The sequence below is a fragment of the Eulemur rufifrons genome, chromosome 18 (genome assembly GCF_041146395.1).
Source record: "Eulemur rufifrons isolate Redbay chromosome 18, OSU_ERuf_1, whole genome shotgun sequence".
In the NCBI taxonomy this organism is placed as follows: domain Eukaryota; kingdom Metazoa; phylum Chordata; class Mammalia; order Primates; family Lemuridae; genus Eulemur; species Eulemur rufifrons.
In genome coordinates this window covers 9,626,270-9,648,845 of record NC_091000.1, presented here as the reverse complement: position 1 = coordinate 9,648,845, position 22,576 = coordinate 9,626,270, and positions in this window count along the sequence as shown.

The window sequence follows — 22,576 nt, the reverse complement described above, 5'->3', positions numbered from 1 at the left end:
GCCAGCTAACATGATTGTCAACAAGGTAAACCAAAACAGGCAATTTTATAACTGTAATCAATCAAATGTTAGTAAAGCTTTAGAAAATTTTAAAGATAATTTATAGGTTTGCTTTGTTAATCATGTATAGAACATTGTCCCCAACAACTGAAGAGCACTTTTGGTTTTTTGCAAGCAAAGAATGTATACCAAAATAGTCCTTACGCTAGGCCATAAAGCAATTTTCAACAAATTTCTAAAAAATAATATTATTTGATATTCTATGTTAGAAATCAATCACAAAAATAACTTTAAAAATGTACGTTTGAATATTTAAAAATGCATTTTCAAGTAACTCATTTTGACTCAAGTCAAAATTATAATTGGAAAAATGGAAAATGTTGAATACTGTGTGGTAACCCAAACATAGAATAACTGCAAAAATGCTTTAAGAAAACAAAAACAAAAGCAAAAACCTTACACTTAATGCTTCTGTTAGAAAAGAAAGCAGCCTGAAAATTAATGATTTCATATCTATTTTATGAAATTAGAGAAAGAACACTAAAATAAACCCTCCAAAATAAGGATGAAGACAATAATAAATAAGAAAATTATACTTTGTGGAATTAAAAAATCTACATTTACATGAGATTTTTAACTAATTCAAAAGCCAATTTTTTGAAAATATTGATAAAACTGGCAAACCTCTGGTAATATTAATCAAAGGCAAAAATGAAAAAGGAATATGCCTATATTTATAGACAAAGATTAAAAAATTAAGAAAGAATAATTTATAAGCAACTATATATCAACAAAATTTAGGCAAAATGAATGAATTCATAGAAAAATAAACTTAACAAGGAGTCACAGAGCAGTAAAAAACCAAATTGTCTTATACCATTGTAGAAATAAATTAAATAAAAATGGTTCAAAGTGGCATACGGGTTAACAGTCCAAAACTGTCTTTATAAGGTTAAAAATCCACATATCCGATTCCTTAGAAATTTTATTCCTTTGCTTATATCCTAAAGAAAACCTTGCACACACACACCAAATTCACAGCGGCAGCCAAAAGTATTGTGAAAAAATATTTGTAGACTGGTCAATGGATAAAAATCTCTTAAAATTATATAGTGGAGCAATGGAAATCAGTGAACGTTAGCATTAGGCATGGACATCGATACTTTACTGAACTTTTACTACAGTGATCTCCGAAATCTAATTTTCCACCCATGGCGTGGGGGGCATACTAAAGAATGATACAATGTGTTCCTTGTAATGGAAATTATTAATTATTTTAGAGGTTGCAACCAATAATAGACCATAACAACATAGACTTAATTCCCTGATATAAAAACATAAGTATATTTCAAGAAAGAATTAAGAGACACATCACCATAATTCAGCTATAACTCTTGATTTCAAAGTGCTTTAACAAAATGATCTTTCACCCAGTGCATGCTCAGAGGAGCAATGTCTGGAGGTGGCTTGGGCAGAGCATGTAGCCCCCTTTCCAGAGTGTTCACCATCCACTTCCTACATACCCCACCCCTGGAATAAAACAAATCCCAAGGAAAAACAGTCACCTTGCTCTACAAGCACAATTTCAAAAAAAATCAATTAAAATGCTCCACATCCTCACTCCTGAAGTGAGCACTAAGATGCTTTAGTAAAAATAGTAAGTTGTTTTTACAAATATAGCAGTGAAAATAGTATCATGTGCCTTCTTGAAGGACCCTTCTTACCCCTCCTCACACACTGCCAGCACTCTAATCAGAATGCTGCCAGTCAGCTCCCCCTACAGAAATGGTGGGAACCCCACTGCTTCCTGGTGCCTTTATATCTGTCTGGAGTTGACAAAAATATGCAAAACAAGGAGCTGGGATAATAGAGAAATTAGAAATGCCCTAGCTAAAATAATACTAATTTTGTATCTATTTTACTAATGATACAATATATTACTTACTTAAAGAAGCCATCACCAAAGTCTGTCTTTTTTGCATTTTTCTATTCACTTGCTTTCTTTGTGTGGTTGTTGACCACTCTCAGAGGGAAGATGGCCCTGAGAAATATTTAAAAGGTAGATGGCCAGGGAGTCCCAGGTTACAAACAGGCAGGCAGCAGAGTTCCCAGGAGCATTGATAAAGCTCTGAAAAATCTCTCCAAGGCATTTTCTACTGCCATAGTAAGTAAGAGATGATGCTCTCTCATGGTTCAGTAAAAGGTATTGTTGTGCTCAGAAGAGCATGCATGTGAAAGGAGGGAGATGTATATTTCTACAAACTAAAAACTATGCTGAATAATTGGTAACCAGAAAATTAGATTTTCTAAGTAGCTCCTGATTGTGAAAAGTGAGAGAGGACAGAGTATAAAAAAGTAGACCATCATTTTCCTGGGAGAAATGTTAAATTAAAAGTAATTGGAGAACTTTTTGCCCCCCCCCCACTTTTTATTTTTACTTAGAATAGAGCAGGAGGTTTGTCAAAAATTAAAATGGAACTAATAAACACCTTTTAAAAAATTTTCAGAGCATGAATCTATATATTTCCTATAAAAGAGGAAATTTTCCTATTCATATTTAGCATAGAATATAATTTCAGTTTTTTAAAAAAACAAAAGGCTCTTCTACAGAAATTTAACATGATACAGTTTTATTTTTTCCCCAGCCATCTCACCTAAATACTGTGATTTATTATTTGGAATATAGGAAGTAGATCCATTAAGAATACCATTCTTATTTACCTAAGTGTACTTTCAACCATTTGAGATAAGTATTTAGTCTCCAAACCCTGTAGTGAGGTGATACAGTGTCGCTTGGTTTTCTTTGGAACTTTTGTTCCCAACTTTGTATTCAGCGTTGAAACTACATTTTTTGTCCACTGTAGAGATTACATCGCAATTCAGTTTGAGATAAAGTGAATTTATTATCAGAAGATTTAGTTCTGGTACTTACAGGTTAACCTGTTTTAGTTTTTATTATCTGTTTATGAAGGATATAACACCTACTTCAGAGCTGTGGATTGCAACTCTGATTTCTGAAGTATATGATACTTGACTTTGTGGATGCTAACAGTGGGAAAAGGGTGATGGCATACTGTCGCCTCATCTCTCCTTACTGCTGTTAATGCAAGCCATCTGCTAGCTGTTGCTTATTGTTTGTGCTGAATTCCTCCTGCCCATTCTTGGGTAAATCCATTTTCTGTTCTTGCCCAATCTCATGATCCTGTTTGTTCCTATGACTATAAACTATTCACTCTCAGGCTCAAAAAAAAAAAAAAAAAAAGAGCACAATTTTTTAAGGAGAAGTCAAATAAAATTATTGTTTTCTTTTTGTTTTCATGATAATTTTATTCATATTAGTTAACTGAAAATATATCAGATGAAGTTACATACAAGTTAATGCACTGTGAATTCTCTTGAGCCATTTTGAATATCTCTGAATATAGCTCCTTTACTTTCAAGCAGGGATTGGCAAACATTTTCTGCACAGGGCCACATGGTGAATCTTTCAGGATTTGCATTGTGTATTGTCTCTGTCCCAACTACTCATCATTGCTGCTGTAGCACAAATGTAGTTACAGACAATATGCAAATAAGTGAAAGTGGCTCTGATCCAATAAAACTTTATGAACACTAAAATGTGAATTTGGTGTAATTTTAAAAAGTCACGAAATATTATTCTTTTTTTCAACCATTTACAAATGTAAAACCCATTCTTAGCTTACAGGCCATACAAAACAAGTGATGGTCACATTTGGCCTGTGGGCCATAGTTTGCAAACCCCAGCTATAAAGCATAATATTTTAAATTCTGGATCATTTGCCTACTCCAAAAAAAATTACACAGGCATTTTTAATCTATATTGTCTATTAAAAATAAGACAAAACAAAAAATCTAACCATAACCACAATATCTGTTTCTAGTAGAGAATATAGATAACTTTTTCCCCCTAAATGCTTATATATTTTTGAGGCATAGTGTCATTCTATGTATGTTGAAGCTTTTCACTGAAGCTCATTTATAAAGCAATAAATCTTTCTGCTTTGCTTGAACTGAGTATTTTTCCCCCTTAGGTAGTAAGAATCAATTCTGCATTGTGATCAAGGCAAGAAACACATTGTTTGCATATGGATATCCAACTGACTTCAAAGTATCCTTGGATTAAATCTATCGGGTGCAAAACCAGAGAGAATTAGTACTGTCCATGATGACTCCAAACAATCACATAGCTACTGTACACCTAGTTTAAAAAGTCAAGATCTAGAAAATAAATTAGAAATTAAACTCTCTGTTACCAGGGAATTATGGCGATATTTTTCTTTGCAAGCATGAGAATTGCAATTGTCTTGTCTCAAGGTATCCATTTTCCTCTCTGAATCATTGACAAGATTATTATTTGTATCGTTGTCATTACTAAATACATTGCACCTTTAGAAATTAGTGCTTACCTCAATGAACTCTGCCACAAGGAAACCTATGCATAAAATAAATAGCTGAAGGTGCTTATAAAAGCAGTATGATGAAATAATCCTTTTTCAAATTTTAATGATACAACCTTTTCCCCCCCAAATTTCTTATATCTTGTATTTCTCAGAGCTGTATATTTCCTACATCCCTGAGAGCAGGTTAGCACTGTAATCTTTCAGTGGGGGAAAACTAGCCCAGAAAACCTAAGACCCTTATCAAGATAGAACCACCCATCAATGTCAGCAGTTCCAGTCTTCCCAGGGTGCAACGTGTGAATGCTACCCAAGTCTGAGCAACACCAGCAGCGTTAGGTACAGACCAATTTCATAGGCAGAAAATAAGGACAAAAGTTTGGTTGAAAAGAAATATTTAAATTATTTAAACATTTATTCAGCCACTGACTACTCTAGTCACTCACTTTCCTAAATGTGGCATGCTCTTTCTTATCTCATCTGTACTCCTGTTGCTTACTCAGCTAAGAATGTCTGATACCTACATGCAGATGCTGAACCTCTATTCCATGCAGAAGAGTTCAAACGGACTTCACTGATCTCCCCAAGCAATAAAGCATTCTTACTTCAGAGGTCCCATACTGCCATGTACATATTGAATGCAAAAGTCCTTATCCTCTGGTTGTAATGAAGGTAATATATGTTGAACTCAAAGCTTATTTCAGAAAAGAATCATTTCCTTTTTATATTGGTATCCATATGACCTCAAATTGTGTCTATCAACAAATGTTTAGGAAATGGATGAATGAAATTTAGCAAGCAAAAGAGCAAGAGGTATGTGATAGAATTCCACCCACAACTACTATTGATTCTGCTCTGTAAAGTTTCTGATTTCCATGTCTCCATCTGGCAAGAGACAACTGGCATAGTTCACCAGCGGAGAAAGGAGGTAATTTCAGTAGCTAAGACAAAATTAATATTAACAATAATAATTGCAATATTAGTAATATTAGTAAAAATATTAATGAAGTAACAGTTACCATTTATTGTCTGCTTCTCTGCTGAGCATTGGATATATTTTATCTTTTTAATCAGCATTTTTGATTGGAATGAGGGATTTGTACTGAATGTATATGCTGGATCACTAGGTAGTTTTATTGTCCCCTCTCCCACCTCCCCAAATCACTGCCCAGTAATAAACAGAAAACAAGTCCTATCCAAACATTCACTCCTCTCTGATAAGAAAGTTTTAGTTCTGTGCAAGTTTTTCACTCTACTCAGCCTGTGTCTAGTTTGGCAGGAAGACGGGAGTGCAACAGTATGTATAACTGTTAGAACAGACTTTGTTTCAAATTACCTATCATCTGCAAGTACATTAGAAAGTAAAAAGACAAAAAGCTAAGCAGAGAGAGGAAGAAGTATGATTATCAATCATGATTCATTTCAGTATGATAGTGAGCATTGGCTTATCTTTTGCTCTTTTGTAAATTGCATTTGTGAAAGCCTGAGACTCTTGTTACATTTTAGTTAAGTTATATAAGCATGTCTTATACAAGTTAATGAGAATGACATAAGAGGAACAATAAATGTCTTTCTTTATGAAAACGGTATAAATATGTCAGCAGATTTAATATTTCAAATGATTGAGTGATGTTTCTATTTAAAAATAATGTTCAAATTTGTGTTATTTTTAACAAGGTCATTGAAGAATCATATGCTCTATCATATTTAATATTAAATTGCAAAATAACCCTGGATCACCCATTTGTATGAAAAATTATTTCACTTAATGTAGCAAACACATTTTAATGGTACTCTTACATTCTTTCATAATGACCCATTATGCATTACAAAAACATAAACTTCAACAAAAATATCTTTGATGAATATAAAAATTGGTGTTATCTTCAAATATTACTGAGAATATTTGAAATGTACACCACATTTCTGTAACTCACGTTTAGTATCACTCCCCTAAATATTTCACAATGAAGAATTTTTGTTTTAAAAATATACCTCAGGTTAATCTATTTATAATTTTATATGAAGCCATCAAGTGAGTCATTATATAGATGAACACTGTAAAGTAATTCTAAATATAGTTAGAAATTTGCTCAGTTCATTATTTTCAACACATTTATCAATTGTACAATTTCAATCCAGCTACTGCTACATTTAAACTATCGTGTCTAGTTAATATTCATTTAAAAATTTCAAAGACATTACTACTGTATTGGCAGCTGTTGTTATTTTATAGTAAGATACACTTAATGTGCATTAACACCCCTAATGAGAACAGATAGCACTTACCCTTTTTACATTTTTTAAAGTATTAATTATTTCCATTTAATTTCTATTGTGTTGTACACTGGGCACTTTATAAGGTAACATGTTCAAGCTCAGAATGAACATTTGCAGCTCATTTATAGCAAGATTGTTAAGTGGAATTCTGCTGTCATTTTAATTAACTCATTTGGGATGCATCTAAATTCTTCATTATTGATGGCTGTTTTTATAAAAATTCTCTAGTAATGCTGTACCTTGCAAAATGAGAAGTGACATAGCATACTTATTAGTAATCAAAGAGCTGAATATCTTCTGCTATAGTTTAAAAGTGAAGTTGTCCATGCCTTAATTAATGTATTGGACACATAAAACATGAAGCAGTTCTTAGCTGCTTACTTTGTTATGATAAAAGACCAAACTATTTTATTTTTCAACTCTTGTTTTGATAAAATATCTATCAATAATTTTTAAAAAATCATTTAATTGTTCACAGAAACTATTTTAAACATATTTATAACAAAAAAACCACTCGATGACTAATAGTTAATGTTTATGGAGTCCCTACTAATTGAGTTAAATTCTTCACGAATATACAACAACCATCATAATTTTTATTTCAGAAAGAGATTCAAATAAATGACTAACAATGTGTTGTAAATAAAATCTCAAGAATTGTTTTGGATTGGGAAAACTTGTATCTAAATTATTCCAAAAAGATCAATACTTATAAATTAGTCTTTAAAACGTCTGTAGAGAATTACCTAATACTTGAAATGACCAATTTGAATTTATCCACTCATTTCACATTTATTCATTGTACTACAATGTGCCAGGCATAGTCCTAAACACTGATGATATAATGTTGAATAAAACCTACATTCCTGCCATCGCATGACTTACATTTGGGAGGAAAGTATTATAGATACTAAACAGATCCACAGGTAAATAAATAACATATTAAGATGATAAGGCTTTGAAAAGTTTAAAATCAGGAGACAAAGTCCTAGAAGAATGATTGCTTGTGATTTTTTGAAGATCTCATAAACCTCACAAATACAAATTTAGCATCTCCTCACAATCTATGAAGAAGAATTTTTGAGAACTAGCAAAACATCTGAAAATTAAGTAAAACAAGTTGAAAAGAAATTTATTTATTCCTTTTGAGATAATGTTGATACCTACTGAAAATGGAGGATTTTGGAGGTTTTTAGGGGAATTAAATTAAAAAATTTTCTTCAAATTTTTACTCAAATTGGACTTTTAAGTATGCTGACCAATATCTGAATTCTCAGCCCTCCTTTAATTTTTTTTTCAAATGAATTAATGAAAAAGGTAGGCCGGGCGTGGTGGCTCACGCCTGTAATCCTAGCACTCTGGGAGGCCGAGGCGGGTGGATCGCTCGAGGTCAGGAGTTCGAGACCAGCCTGAGCAAGAGCGAGACCCCGTCTCTACTAAAAATAGAAAGAAATTATATGGACAACTAAAATATATATATACAAAAAATTAGCCGGGCATGGTGGCGCATGCCTGTAGTCCCAGCTACTCGGGAGGCTGAGGCAGTAGGATCGCTTAAGCCCAGGAGTTTGAGGTTGCTGTGAGCTAGAGTGACGCCACGGCACTCACTCTAGCCCGGGCAACAAAGTGAGACTCTGTCTCAAAAAAAAAAAAAAAAAAAAAAAAGGTAGCCACTCTATCATGAAGATAAAATGTGTTCTAGAATTGTTGTTAAGCCCTATATAAAGATTGTCTCATTAATTCTTATAACATTCTTGTAAGCTAGATATTATTGTCTCCATTATATAGAAGAGAAAATCAAAATTACAAGCAGCGAAGTCACTTTCTCAACATATAAATATGTGGCTGACCTGACATTTAAATGCCTCTTGTGCCAGATCTCAAATATTACACTGCACTATCAACCTTGTGTTATTTTATTAGTCCTAATTCTTTTATTAATGAATTAGTGAACATTTGGTAAGTTCATTTTAAAAATTAAGTTTTTTTGGCCAGTGCTAGAAAACTATAATATTGAGACTTCAGCTTAAAGTTCATACACGCTAAAATGAAGCTTGAAAGGAAAAAAGGAGATTACTACAAAACTAAAACAAGAAAAACATACTTAAATACAAAAACTTAAATAATAAAATCTCTCAAGAAAGCAAAAGGTAAAAAAAAAATTGGTGAAAAACTATTAACATTGGGAGAAGACAGGCCCAAGAACCAAATCCAGATGGTGAAATGATCATACTTTGAAAACTCAGAAATTAGCAGGTGTTGAAGAAATGAGCAATGAAGAAAAGAAATGGGAATATAATCATAATCAATATGATACACATTTATTATATCATCATTTGTGTATTATCTAGTAACGATAAATAAAATAATGAGTTACATGCAAATAATTGTATAACTAAAAAAAATCATATTCCGCCTGGCCTCATACAATGTGAGGCATGTGCTGCCAATATGTCAGGCAAGCGACAGGCCTCTGCGACAACTCAAGTGGAAGGTTGATGAAATGCCAAGTTTCATACTGGAAAGAGTTAATGCGGCCTCCAGCCAAGGTTCATAACGTGCTTTCAGGCTATAATTTTTATATTGTTCATGGTACACTTTGTCAAAAAGACAGCATAGTTTACCAGAAAATGCACTTAACCAGGAGTAAAGAAATCAAAATTCTAGTGCTGTACTTGCCCTCGTCTAGCTTAAGGTACATGAATAACTGCTTGAGCAATGTGTAAAATGAGAGTGTCGACTAGATAGTCTTGGGAGCAAATTACTTCATGATTGAAATATACACTTATGTATGTGTATATGTGTGTCTGTGTGTGTATGTATGTATGCATATTCAATTCATTTTATTAAAAATTGAAAAGCGTTAATATGTTAAATGCAAAGTAATTTTTCTTCCAATGTGGAAAATAAGTTCCTATAAGGAACTATACTTAGCAAATGCACTTGGTTATAATTCTATTGCACCTTGTAAAAGGATTTCATTTAAATCATGATGAAAGCTTCTGAGGAATGTTGAAGAAATTAAATGAATATAGACCAGAAACTCCTGAAAAAGCTTATTAAGAGGCTGGGGTGCTAAAGGAAATAGGAATATAATTGAAGAACTCTTAATGTACATTTTATGAGCACATTTGTTCTTGCAGAGGCTCATAAAACAGAAAAGTAGCCAACACAATTTCTTTATTTCTGCAAAACCGAAAGGATCCAAATACACATTCAGCTATTACTATCTAATTCAATGACCACTGTAGCAAATGTCATAGAAACAATTTAAATGGATCAAGTGGAACACATTTCACATCTTGATTAAGGCAAATACAAAGTATTTCAAAAAGCTCACCCCTTTTTTATTTGAAAACTCTATTTCTATATTTCTAGCACATGAAGATCACATCACATGACCACTCCCAAAAGTGTTTTTGAAAATTTCAAGATTTGAGGGAAATGTTGAACATTAAATGACAACATTCATTAAATGAAACATGCATTTTCAATGTATGCCATGCTAATTTAACGTTAGTTTGGAAAAATGTGGGAGATTTTTCCTTGAAAAGTTTTTATTATATATCATAAAACACTCTGGGTAGTACCTTGAGCATCAAGATAAGTAAATATTTGTGGTAATAAAAAAATGTAAAGAAATTATACAGTGAATCCTCATTTATTATCAGTAAGTTCTTGGAAATTGCAATTTTAAGTGATAGGAAATGTAAGAAACAAATTTAAACAATGACTATTTGATTTAAAAAAGATTTACGTTTCTAGGACATATTTCTGGTCACAAAAACATCCCCAAACTTCTAAATAAAGACCAAATAACTTCCAATATTAAACATTGAAATAAATGTGAGCTATATATACATTTAAGAATGATTAATAAGAACAAGTATTTGCCCGCTTATGCCACTCCGGGGTCAGGGTGGCCGGAGCCCAGCCCGCAGCTCAGGACCCAGGAGCCACCCCATCGCAGGGCGCTCACACCCACACCCACTCACACGGGGATGGTGGAGACGAGCCAGTGCACTTGGTGGCGCTGCTTTGGGACATGGGAGGAAACTGGAGTCCCCAGAGAAATACACACAGACAAGGGCCCAGCTGGGAACCAATTTTTTTTTTCTTGCCAACATTATAACAAAATGACTTTGACTGAAACCAGGTTATTCGAGGACCTGCTGCATTATTTTGAAATATTAAAATGATATTGATATAGTTATTGACAAAGTAAACAGTAGGATACTTCCTATTTATATTCTTGAAGTTAAAAGACAAAGTGGGATATTTATTTCTTTCAATTTTTTTTTTAAGTCATACAGAACGGAGATAATGTATAGAAAAAAACTCTTGTTAAGAGGAAGCCTTTTTACTATAGGATGTTAAAAAGACTTGATTTCTGACCCCAATGAAAGTTGTCATCTAAGAAAAGAAGGATTCACAGGAAGGAAACAGAAATTCATATCACTGATAAACAGTTTGAAGTTAAACATACATAAAGTTTACTAAATCATATACCAAACATAAATAATGAAGAAAGCTGACATTGGCAAAATAAAAAAAAAAACATTTTTAAGCAAAATAAACATTTTAGGTTTATAAGAAATAATGCTAATCCTTTTATTTTATGTATTAATTTTCAAATAAAATTGGTCATAGGAAATATATAGTAATTTATGTCCATAACAATTTCTGAACATTTCAGGAAAGAAATATTAATAGCAAAATAAAGTGTTGACAACTCATTCCTTTCAGCCCTATCTGGAAAAAAAAAAAAAAATGCCTTAAGGTCATTTGGCTATTTCTTCCAGGATGCGAGAGCAAAAGTGACTAAATAAAAATCTAACTGAAATGTAGTTTATCCTTCTATTCCAAATAAAAATAAAAATAAATGTTCTGATGGTTATGAATTTTCCAGATAGGCAGTACTGGTCTCATTCTCTCTTTCACTGATGCTTCTCCCTTCCCTAAGGACATCTGACAGGTCAAATGTTAACAGCAGGGACATCTAAGTTGCCTTCACCTGGGAGAAATTCCTTTCCTAAGCAAACACAGAAATCTAAAAAATAATCAACTGTAGCAGATCGAATAATGACCCTTCAAAAACGTCCACAACCTAATCCATGGAACCCCAGAACATGTTCCTGTATCTGGCAAAAAGGATTTTCCAGGTGGGATTAAACTAAGGATCTTGAAATAGGGAATTTATCTAGGAATTTCTGGGTAAGATCAACATAATCTCAAGGGTCCTTATAAGAGTGAGGCAGGAGACACAGAGATGGAGGTTAGGAGGATGCAGGGCTACCAGCCAAGGGATGTGGGCAGATCGCAGATGCTGAAAAAGGCAAGGGAAGCATTTTCCTTGCAGGGATGGGGAATCTGCAGCCTTGGGGCCACATGTGGCCTTCTGGATCCTTGAGTGCAGCCTTTTGACCAAATCCAAATTTTACAGAACAAATCCTTTTAATAAAGGATTCTGTTAAGGGGCCACACTTGGGGATCCGGAGGGCCACATGTGGCCTTGAGGCCGCAGGTTCCCACCCCTGTAGGAGCCTCCAGAAGGAACTCAGCCCCACACCCATTCTAGATTTCTGAAATCAGAACGTAATAAATGTGTGTTGTTTTAAGCCATGAAGTCTGTGGGGATTTGTTCCAGCAGGGATCAGAAGCTAATGCAACAATTATGTGGCCAACTAAACCCAAACTGGGTAATCTGGATCCTGGCTCTTCAGACCCACATTTACATACAGCCTATGCCTAAAACACATCTGCCTGATTATCTACGTCATCAAAGAGAACTAAAGGTTAATAGGTAAACTGCAAATAAAATCATTATTTTCATTTCATGATTGAACGAACAAGTGCCTATTGATTATATCTGTGCTTACAGCCATTGAAGGTTAAAAGACACGTTAGCACATCACATCGTGAAAACATCTGGGAAACAGTACTTTCTTTAAAAGTCTTCTTTGAATTTAGGGAAAGCCTGCCATAATGCTTTTTAATTATTTATCTTTGCTGGTTTTATGAAATTAGTATGTCCACATGTGAATTTTTTAATCCATAAAAGCTTGGTGAAGAGCTGTATTTTCAAATACAATATACAAATCACCAATTGTTAAGCGATGCTCGTTAGGCTCAGCCATTGCCTTAATTATGTTAAAGAGCAGGTAGTACTGACAGGAGATATAAATCTTGTGGTAGCAAAGATAATTTAGCAAAGCACATATTGTTAAAGATTTAAACAAACAACCAAAACAAAAATATTGGCTGTATGTTGATATGCTACACCCTGTACTGGACACAAAGATGGAAAAAAACAGGGTCTTTTTTTTTTTCCTTCCTGTTCACTTGATAGTAGAGGAAGCCCTTGAATGATGAAATAGAATATCTATTAAAGACACCAATTATTGCAGTTATTCCAAGGAATGCTTATGCAGTGGGTAGAATGCAAAAATTGTAGGAACTACTGTTACTAAAAAGCGTAGCATTAGAGGAACCACTTCCATCATGAATTTTTCCCTGACCCCTAACCAGAAGCCCTGCCCCAGGACACACTGATGACAGAGGTTGCAGGAAGAGGTGCTGTCATGTTGTAGGTTCTTAGACAACAGGGCTTTTGTCTAATGAATGTTAAATATTTGGCAGGTTAAGAAACTGGAAACGCATTTTGGGGTGCATTTCATCTGTGTAAGTTTCCTTTGATGCCTATGCTCATCATTCACATTTATCATTATAAACTATGACAAATGCATCTAGATCTTGTCAGAAGAAAGAATGATTGTGAAAGACTTAATTTTAAGTATTAAAACTATGCAAGAAATGGTTTTCTTAAATTTTGTTACCTTTTTGTCTAAATCTAAGAATCAACAAGGAATAAATCCTCATACTTTATACACAAATTAGGAATGGACAAATTATGCATGATTCCACAAAATTACGATTGCCAAATATTTAAATTATATTAATTACAATTTTTTTCTCTTTGAGTCATCTATAAACTCATAATTGTATTAACAGTAACAGTATTATTTTATAAATCTAAATTACATTTAGGAATATTCTAGATATTTATTTATCTACTAAAGTAATCAAAATGTTAGCTCTAGTAATATCAAATTAGTTTTGTAAAGATTCATACTTTTTTTGACGCTGTTTTAACCAAAAATTTACCTATTCTTTAAAAATAAAACAAAATTTGAAGTAAACTTTTATAAAGGGTAACTATATGATATTTAAAGAAGAGAAATGAAAACATGCACAGTAGGCTTGCATTAACTAGGCTAATAAATCTATACATGCCAATGGGGATTGTTAACCTTCAAAAACACTCCAAAAGTACTCGTACATGTTTTCCCCTATTTCACTGGGATGACATATTCCTATTTACAGGGGTTTAACTAGACTGATTTGTTCTGCTTTCAGACATAAGCAGAAAATGTCAGGTTTTCAATTCAACAGATCACAAATAAATATCAGCTTGTTTGTGCACATATGTATACGCGCACTACACACACACATCCCATATCCAGAGTCAATTGGAGGACTTTTTTTTTCCAGATGAACTCTAGAAAACACAGCCTCAGAATGATTGATTTCTGATGCTAATTGCTGTTCTGCAGATATTGTACTCTTCTTGGTCCAGACAGTTATGACAGAGAGGTGCTACTTCCATAATCAATTTTGGCATGAAGGATGCTGTGCTGGTAGATGATGTGGAAAAATATGGACCAGACATTTCATCCATAATTGATTATAGACCTAATGTATTATTCCAAACCCCACAATTCTAGTCATAGCTCATTCCTATTAAACCATTTTCCTGTTGCTGCTTTGCTTCTTGTTGGAGCATTTTCATGAATTTCTAAAGCTGGACTATTAAACTAAGACAAAGATCTTTTGCAGCAGTTAGAGCAACTGAATACTCTAGAGTCCACTCATTTCCTTGAAATATCAAATTCCATAAAATACACACAAGTATTTCAGCCTGAATCTGAGGATTCTGAACATTAAACAGAAGATCAAGTTTCACTCTGAACCACATAAGTGATTCTCTTTTTCTTCAAAAATGCAAACACATTAACATTTGGAGAGCAATAGGTGAATGAATTATTACATTTGGGCTGCGAAAAACAGCAAAGAGTTAAACTAGTATTTTTGAGATTTATATATATATAATATATATAGATAGATTTACATATATAATATATATATATCATGTACTATTTTACAGTATTCATTTATCAATACTTTTTAGTTATAGTCTTTATATTAAATTGCTTTATATTACTTAGAACATATAATGTCCCTATTACCTCTAAACAACCTAAAACTTCTAAGATGTTCTCATGTAGGAGTCAATTGCTTTTCTTTTTCATTAGTCAAAGGTGGCTAATGAAACACTTTTGCACCAGAAACAGTAAGATTTATTTAGAAAATACTTATTGACAAAAAACAGCAGTTAATTGATTAAATGAATATTAAATATGTCTAAGTATATGCTTTTGCATTTTTCCAGAGGAGATGGCAGTTTTCATATATTCAACAAATACTTACTAAATGTGCACTACTTTGAAGGCAATTTGCTAGGGACTGGGAATTAAAGAGTTATCCAAATACACTCATTGATTTGGAAACTTATGGAGAATTCAGACCAGTACTTTCACAATTCCATCACAACAGAATACACAGTGAGAGAACGAAAGTGTTCTATGGTTTCTGAAGGAAGATAAAACTAGATTGATACCTGGATGATAAGCCACAAATAGCCATGTGAGGAAAACATATGTTAGTGGAAGTGAAAGTGACTGCCAGCAGAGGAAATAGCATATGCAAATATCTGGAGGCTAGAGAGAATCTGGCACATTTGTTGGGTGGAAATAAAAGTATATTAGCTTGGCTGGAATACATAATGAGCAGGACATAGTCAAGGAACATAACTCAGACATCAATAAGAACTAGATATTCAGGAGCACGTTAAGAAATTTAGGGTTTTTTCTACTGACGATAAAGACCAATTAAGCATTGTTTATTAGAGGGTGATCACAACAATTATATTTGTATCCCAGCGGTGTGGCAAAGGGAATAGAAGAATTTCAGCCCAGATAGTACTGAAATTTCTGCCGAAATTTGATACTATCTGATGGCCCTTCAGCCAGTTACATGGTTATCAACTCTATGAAAAAAAGGCATGACAATAGCTATGTGTAATTAAGACAGTAGGAAGTTGTAACTTCCCTGTCATTTCCCTTAAAGAGAAAGCAAAAAATAAATAAAACCTGCTGGTCTTCTTTCATTCTTAACTATGCTCTTCATCTTTTCTAAGTAATTAGTTATAGTCTTTTGCTAATCTTGACTCAAAAAAAAGCTTTGAAAATTATATTTTGTTAAAGGAATATTGACAAAGTAACTAGTATTTCATATTAAAACCCGTATTTTTCATAATGTATAAAATTAAGAAATAGGGACGATGAGAAATATACTTAAAAGTGTATATAAGTTTGAAGACATTTATGTGTACAAGTGTGTGTATGTGTATTTACCCATGTATCAATCTACCTATCTATTCTGCCTAAATTTCTAGGCCATGCCTATAGTATTTACTGCTTAAAGAACTCAAAATATACATAGTTTTATTGCTAAGATGATAAAGAATGGTAATTAAAATTATTAGATTTTAATTTTACATATTCTCATGTGCTTATTAATTTTCTAATTACAAAAGTTGACATACATTGTTTCTAATAGCTTTCCTGCTTTTGCAGAAAATGAGCTTATCTTTAATATTAAGTATATTCTAGACTTACCTGGGCAATAATCAGAGGCTATCTTCCAGTGTATGTGTGTATGTATATATATCTTATGTAACACACACATATATAAAAATTATTAACAGGGAAGTACTAAAAGAAGGAAGTTGTAGCAAAAGTATCTGAATATGTTATAGTAGTAATAGTCCCTATCAAAATAGTATTTAAAAGGCAATAGAATAGCTCCTAGGGTGTCCTATTATTGATACTACTCAAATTTATAATCAAGGACACTTGCAACAGGGTATATGCCTTTGGCATTGCTAGTTTGCCATTGCTGTTAATATTTTTAAAGGTTCTTGAATGATAATATAGGATCTTAAAAAAATTCAAATAGAAGATATATCAACAGCTCCAAATACCACAACTATAGAGTAGGCTACAATAGTAAATACCAACTCTTGAACAACCTTGCCTAATAAATCTCATGAACTAAAGCAGGAATTCACATTTCTGTCTGACTACATCTGTCTCTCCTCCATTTATTTTATTTGCTATTTATTTCTCTCTCTGCCCATCTATTTATTTATGTGTCATAATTTCCAAAAGAGCTTGATATGCTTTATAGACATACATTAAGTTCAACAAGTCCATCCTATGAGCTTGGATGTTTGAGAACAGTCCATCTAAATTCAAACCCTTATAATCCAATCATAGATTTAACAAGTTAGATAGTCATCCCCTTAGGCATTGTATATTTCAAAGATAAAATAATAAAATCTAAGGAAAGACATGGCGGCTTAAGCTTATAATCAATCCCACCACTTTGGGAGTCTGAGGCTGGAGGATTGCTTGAAGCCAGGAATTCAGGACCAGCCTGGGCAACACAGCTAGACCCCATCTCTACCAAAAATGAACAACAACAAAAAAAATAGCAGGGCATGGTGGTGCACTTGTAGTCCCAGCTATTCAGGAGGCTGAGGCAGTAGGATGGCTTGAGCCCAGGAGTTCAAGGTTACAGTGAGCTATGATCTTTCCACTACATTCCAGCCTGAGTGACAGAGAAAGACTTTGTCTCTAAAAATTAAAGGAATAAATAAAATCTAGGCCACAAATCTCAAATTTCCTGACTTTTACTTTACCGTTACATTTGTAGTGATTATATACGTTACAAACCTTTATTTTCAAAAGGTGACATTGATAATCTTCACCTCTAAAATCAACAACTTAAAGAAATTGCTCTCAGTTCTCTAACCAGATGGCATTGCAACTGTTTTTTTTTTTTTTCCCCAAATAAGGTATAATGAAGTTAGTCAAAACAATCTCTGTCTTTCAGAGTGAAATTATAAATGTACAAAAAAGTAAATTTCACCCTATTTTTATGTTTCCCAATAAGTACATGTCAATAAGAAACATACTTTTTGATACCTAAAGAAAAGTAAAAGATTGTCATGATGTTAATCAGGGACATTGCTCGATGTGATTCTGTACTGTGTATGAAAACAATAAAATACTTATTTTTCTAAATTTTTTTTCAAAATGTGTTATCAATGATTATCACTAGTAAAAAATAATATATCTTCTTTTCACCTTCACCTATCCTCCCTCCCGTATACCTACAATGCCCTACTGTGGGGTACTTAACACATTATCTACTAAGAAGCAAATTATTTTATATACTGCCTTCGTACTACATGCATATGTAACTGTAGAATCAGCCCAATCTTGTTCTACTTTAGATAAGAAAATGATGAGTGGTTTTGTGGTTGCCACAAACCCCCAAGCTGCAGGTCACGTAACCTGAGCATGCCCAGATGAACAAAGTGTGCCCGAATCATGACCCCAGAGCCAATTGGAACTAAAAAGTCAACCACAAGTAGGACCAAAGTGCTCAGATGGAGGAACAGGGACCGAATTAAGAAGCAAGCCTAGGTATCACCCCATGGTATGATCCAATCAGATCGTGTCTCCTTACCAGCCCAGCCACCAAAAGCCTGTGTCATATAATTGGCTTCTGTGCACTTTGGGCAGCGAGTCCATTGCTTGCTCCATATCGCATAGAAATGTGTCAGGCCCTATGGGTGATATAAAAGCTGCACAGAAAGATTAGCAAAAGATAGCACCCTGGGAGGCCGAGGTGGGAGGATAGCTCAAGGTCAGGAGTTTGAGACCAGCCTGAGCAAGAGCGAGACCCCGTCTCGACTAAAAATAGAAAGAAATTAGCTGGACAACTAAAAATATATATAGAAAAAATTATCCAGGCATGGTGGCACATGCCTGTAGTCCCAGCTACTCGGGAGGCTGAGGCAGAAGGATTCCTTGAGCCTGGGAGTTTGAGGTTGCTGTGAGGTAGGCTGATGCCACAGCACTCTAACCTAGACAACAGAGCTAGACTCTGTCTCAAAAAAAAAAAAAAATTAAGTGTTAACTATAAAAAAAGAAAATAGAGCAAATCATCTTCAGGATTTCCACAATCTAGTTATTAGATTGCCAGACAATTGTGACTGTAACTTGCCTTATATTGCTGTAAACAATGTATAACATACATGGAATGTCTATGTGTGCTAGGCTAAATGCATTACCTACATAGCTCATTCAAATCTCACGAGACCCTTTGAAACAGTTTATTATTGATATTCTGTTTGGAAATGAGTAAACTAGATCTCAGATAAGTTAATTACTTAAGGTCAGTCAACAAGTAGAGTAGATCCAATATTTGAGTCCCCATTCATCAAGGACGTTATTATAGAATTATTCTACTAAAACAATACTCTAGATTCTACAGAATTTAAAAAAAGAAAAGAGAAAAAAAATTTTTTGACTGAAATCATCCTCCCAGAACATATGTTTGAGAATATAAGTGGTAAAGCATAATTTAATTCTATAAGTTGTTCAACACCATTGGGAAATAAATTAAAATGTAAAATTTTCAAATGCTTATGATAAATACAAGGACATGTATATAAAAAGACTATCAAAGTAATGTCATTTCATTATTTATAAATGCCTTTCGTGCCTATAATGTATACAAGAATTAACATTTTTACTGAATAACAATGTAGACAATATCTTCACATGATCAGAGCCAAAACTCTATGAAAATCCATTGCCCATGGTAGGGCAACATTACTTTTTAGTATCTCCTTAATTTTTTGTCAGACTGATCCAAAGTTTCAAATTCCAGACAGCCCTCTGAAGTACTTTAATCCTAATATTAAAGTAACAGGTCATTTTCTCTGGAGTAACAATTTGTCAGTTAATTTTGTTTTCAGTATTGTGAATGTAGGCATTTTCACATTACATAGGTGTTACCTCTTATTGCTATCAAATTTATAAGTGTGATGATTTTTTTTTTACCTAGCGAGTGTAAGGTAGTATACATTACTTAGTCTCTATTTTCCCCCTTAATCTGTCGTTCACGTATCGTATGTTGAAAACTCCATCAAAGAATTTTCATGGAAATTCCCTTCAGTATAGCAACAGATACTATTCAAAAACAAGAATCTAATTAAATAGTTCTAGTGATTTGGGATTTATCACTGGGGAAATTAATGTCCCATGTTATATGCACATTTCAATGATTTTGTAGATACTGCTATGAAGACATAGCAGATAAGCAAAGGTTGTTGTCATTTACTCTGCAATCTAACCTCAGGGTACAAACTGAGAAAAAAATCAGAAGTACACTGCCTAATTTTTTAAAAGAGACGCAGATAGTCCTTTTAACTCAAATGAACTTTGACTTTGGATATGGTCTAACTTTTCCATCAGAAAAATAGTTCTCCGACTGCTCAGTAAATTTCCTAAAAATGGGCATAGAGACCAGCATCAGATGAAAAGAAACAAGAGCTATGGCTAAAGACGGTCTGTCCACAGTAGTCTGACGAAGTCAGAGTCACACAGCTTCTCTTATTCATGCCTATCAGTCTATGTTGCCTCCAGGCACTTCCTAATGAAACTCCTTGCTCCTGGTAACACATTTCAAGCTGCCAGAATGTACAACTAAAGGAGCAATAAAATATAAATTTATTTAATGCAAAGAGTAAGCAGCAGGTGATCACCAAACACTCCAAACAAAACATTTTGCTTTGTTTTGTGTTTTCTAATGCCTAAATGTTAGTGGATAATTGATAGTCTCAATTTTCAAGAGAAACTTAAAACAATATTTTTTGCTAAAAATCTGTTTGAACTCTATGCTTGTTTAACATATAGGATGATATGTTATTATAGTTGCAGAAATTCATTTATTACTTTTTCTACCAGATCTCTATTGTTTGTTTTACTTTGGTTTTCTAGGTCACAACTTTCTGGGAAGTTTTAAGCAAGTCTCAAATGTATGCCCAAACCAAAATCAACAATCAGATCTAAATATCAGAGTAACCCTTATTTTACTTAGATCCCATCTTGTCAATTGTTTTTCAATGAATTTTGCATGAGGGTTTGATCACCAAACTGATAAAACAAAGTAATGACATCAAAGGACTATTTTTCAAAAACAGGTCTTAGCTACATTGACTGTTTCATGAGTGAATCCTCCCAAACACACCTAAGTATATGAAGATATTTTTGGCAATATATTTTAAGCTGCTAGAAACAGCAGTGTAGTGAGATCTAAGATTAAATTAATTCAATCAAATCAAGTCAAGTCTATGAGATGACATTACAAATTCCAAAACAATATCAATGCAAATCCAGGAGGACAGCAGTTGGGCCAGCCAGTCTCCTATAAAATAGTATTAGAATATAAATTACTTTGAAAAATTGGAAAAGCGATCAGAAATAAATTTGATGCTGCTCAATTTAGATAAATGTTGAGAGGGAAAAAAATCACTATGCAAATCCTAAGGGTAAATAAATAGAATGATATCTGGCTTATCACTAAAAAGGTTTGAAGTTAATTCACAGGCTTATACAGGATTTTAAATCCTTTCAACTCACCTTGCTTTTACTCTTGGTTATTATGAAGTAAAAATATAGTGTCAAAAATGTATTTATTCACATCAGGCCTAACTCAGAGAAGCAAAAATATACTGTCTAGTGGAATCAGTTTTCAAACATCTATTGAATATACATAAATTAAGTTTTTCTGTAAATCTTAAAAATGTCTAATAAGAGCCAGTTCCACCATACACTATATTTAAAAAAAAATTTTTATAGGTAAAAAAACAATCATTTACCTCAGGTAATGCAATCCTCCATTTTTTGCAATGTAAGAAGGACAATCTGGGGTCATAAAAATGACCACATTCTTAATTAGTAATAATTTTCTTAGTTTACTTGCTATTAGGTTGAATCCTAAGAAACTGCCAATATTAAATCTTCTTTGCCTCCCCAAATCAGCAATTTCATATGGTTCAACATAATATATTAGTTCCTTCCAATCTAATCAGAATCTTCCCTAAAGACCCAAGTTTGAAAATAAAAAGAGAGAAAGCAAGCTATTCTATAGCTGTCACATGGCATTTACCATTTGTCTCCACAGGAATGTTTGCCACAGGGGATTCTACTGCTTTTTAAATAGAGAAAGATCTCCTCAACATTGCTGTCGTGGAGTAAATTGAGTCTACCCAAAAAGATATGTTAAAGTACTAACCCCTGGCACCTGGGAATGTGGCCTTATATGGAAACAGATACAGTCAGGTTAAGTTCACATTGGATAAGAGTGGCTCCTAATCCGATGACTACTGTTATGAGAAGAGAAAACAGAGACAGACACACACAGGAGAAAGCCATGTGAAGTCAGTGGCAGACACTGCAATACTTCTTGTATGAGCTAAGGAAATGCCAAGGATTGCTGGCCCAACCCTAGAAGGTAGAAGAGAAGTGTAGAAGAGATTCTCTCTCTGAGCCCCCAAGAAGGAATCACTCCTGAGAAAACCTTAATTGTGGACTTTTGCCCTCAAGAACTGGGAGAGAATAAATTTCTGTTATTTTAAAATGACAAGTGCGTGGCAATTTGTTATGTTCGTCCTACAAAACTAATATATTAATAATGGCCAAGGATACCTTCACCTGAGGTTCCCAAAGCTATCATAGCCGCTTTCCCCTGTGGACACTGCCTCTCACCCACCTGAAGCTGCAAAAACAGAGTAGCACCACCACCATGTCCAGTTGTATTTCCTGGAGCCCTCAATATAC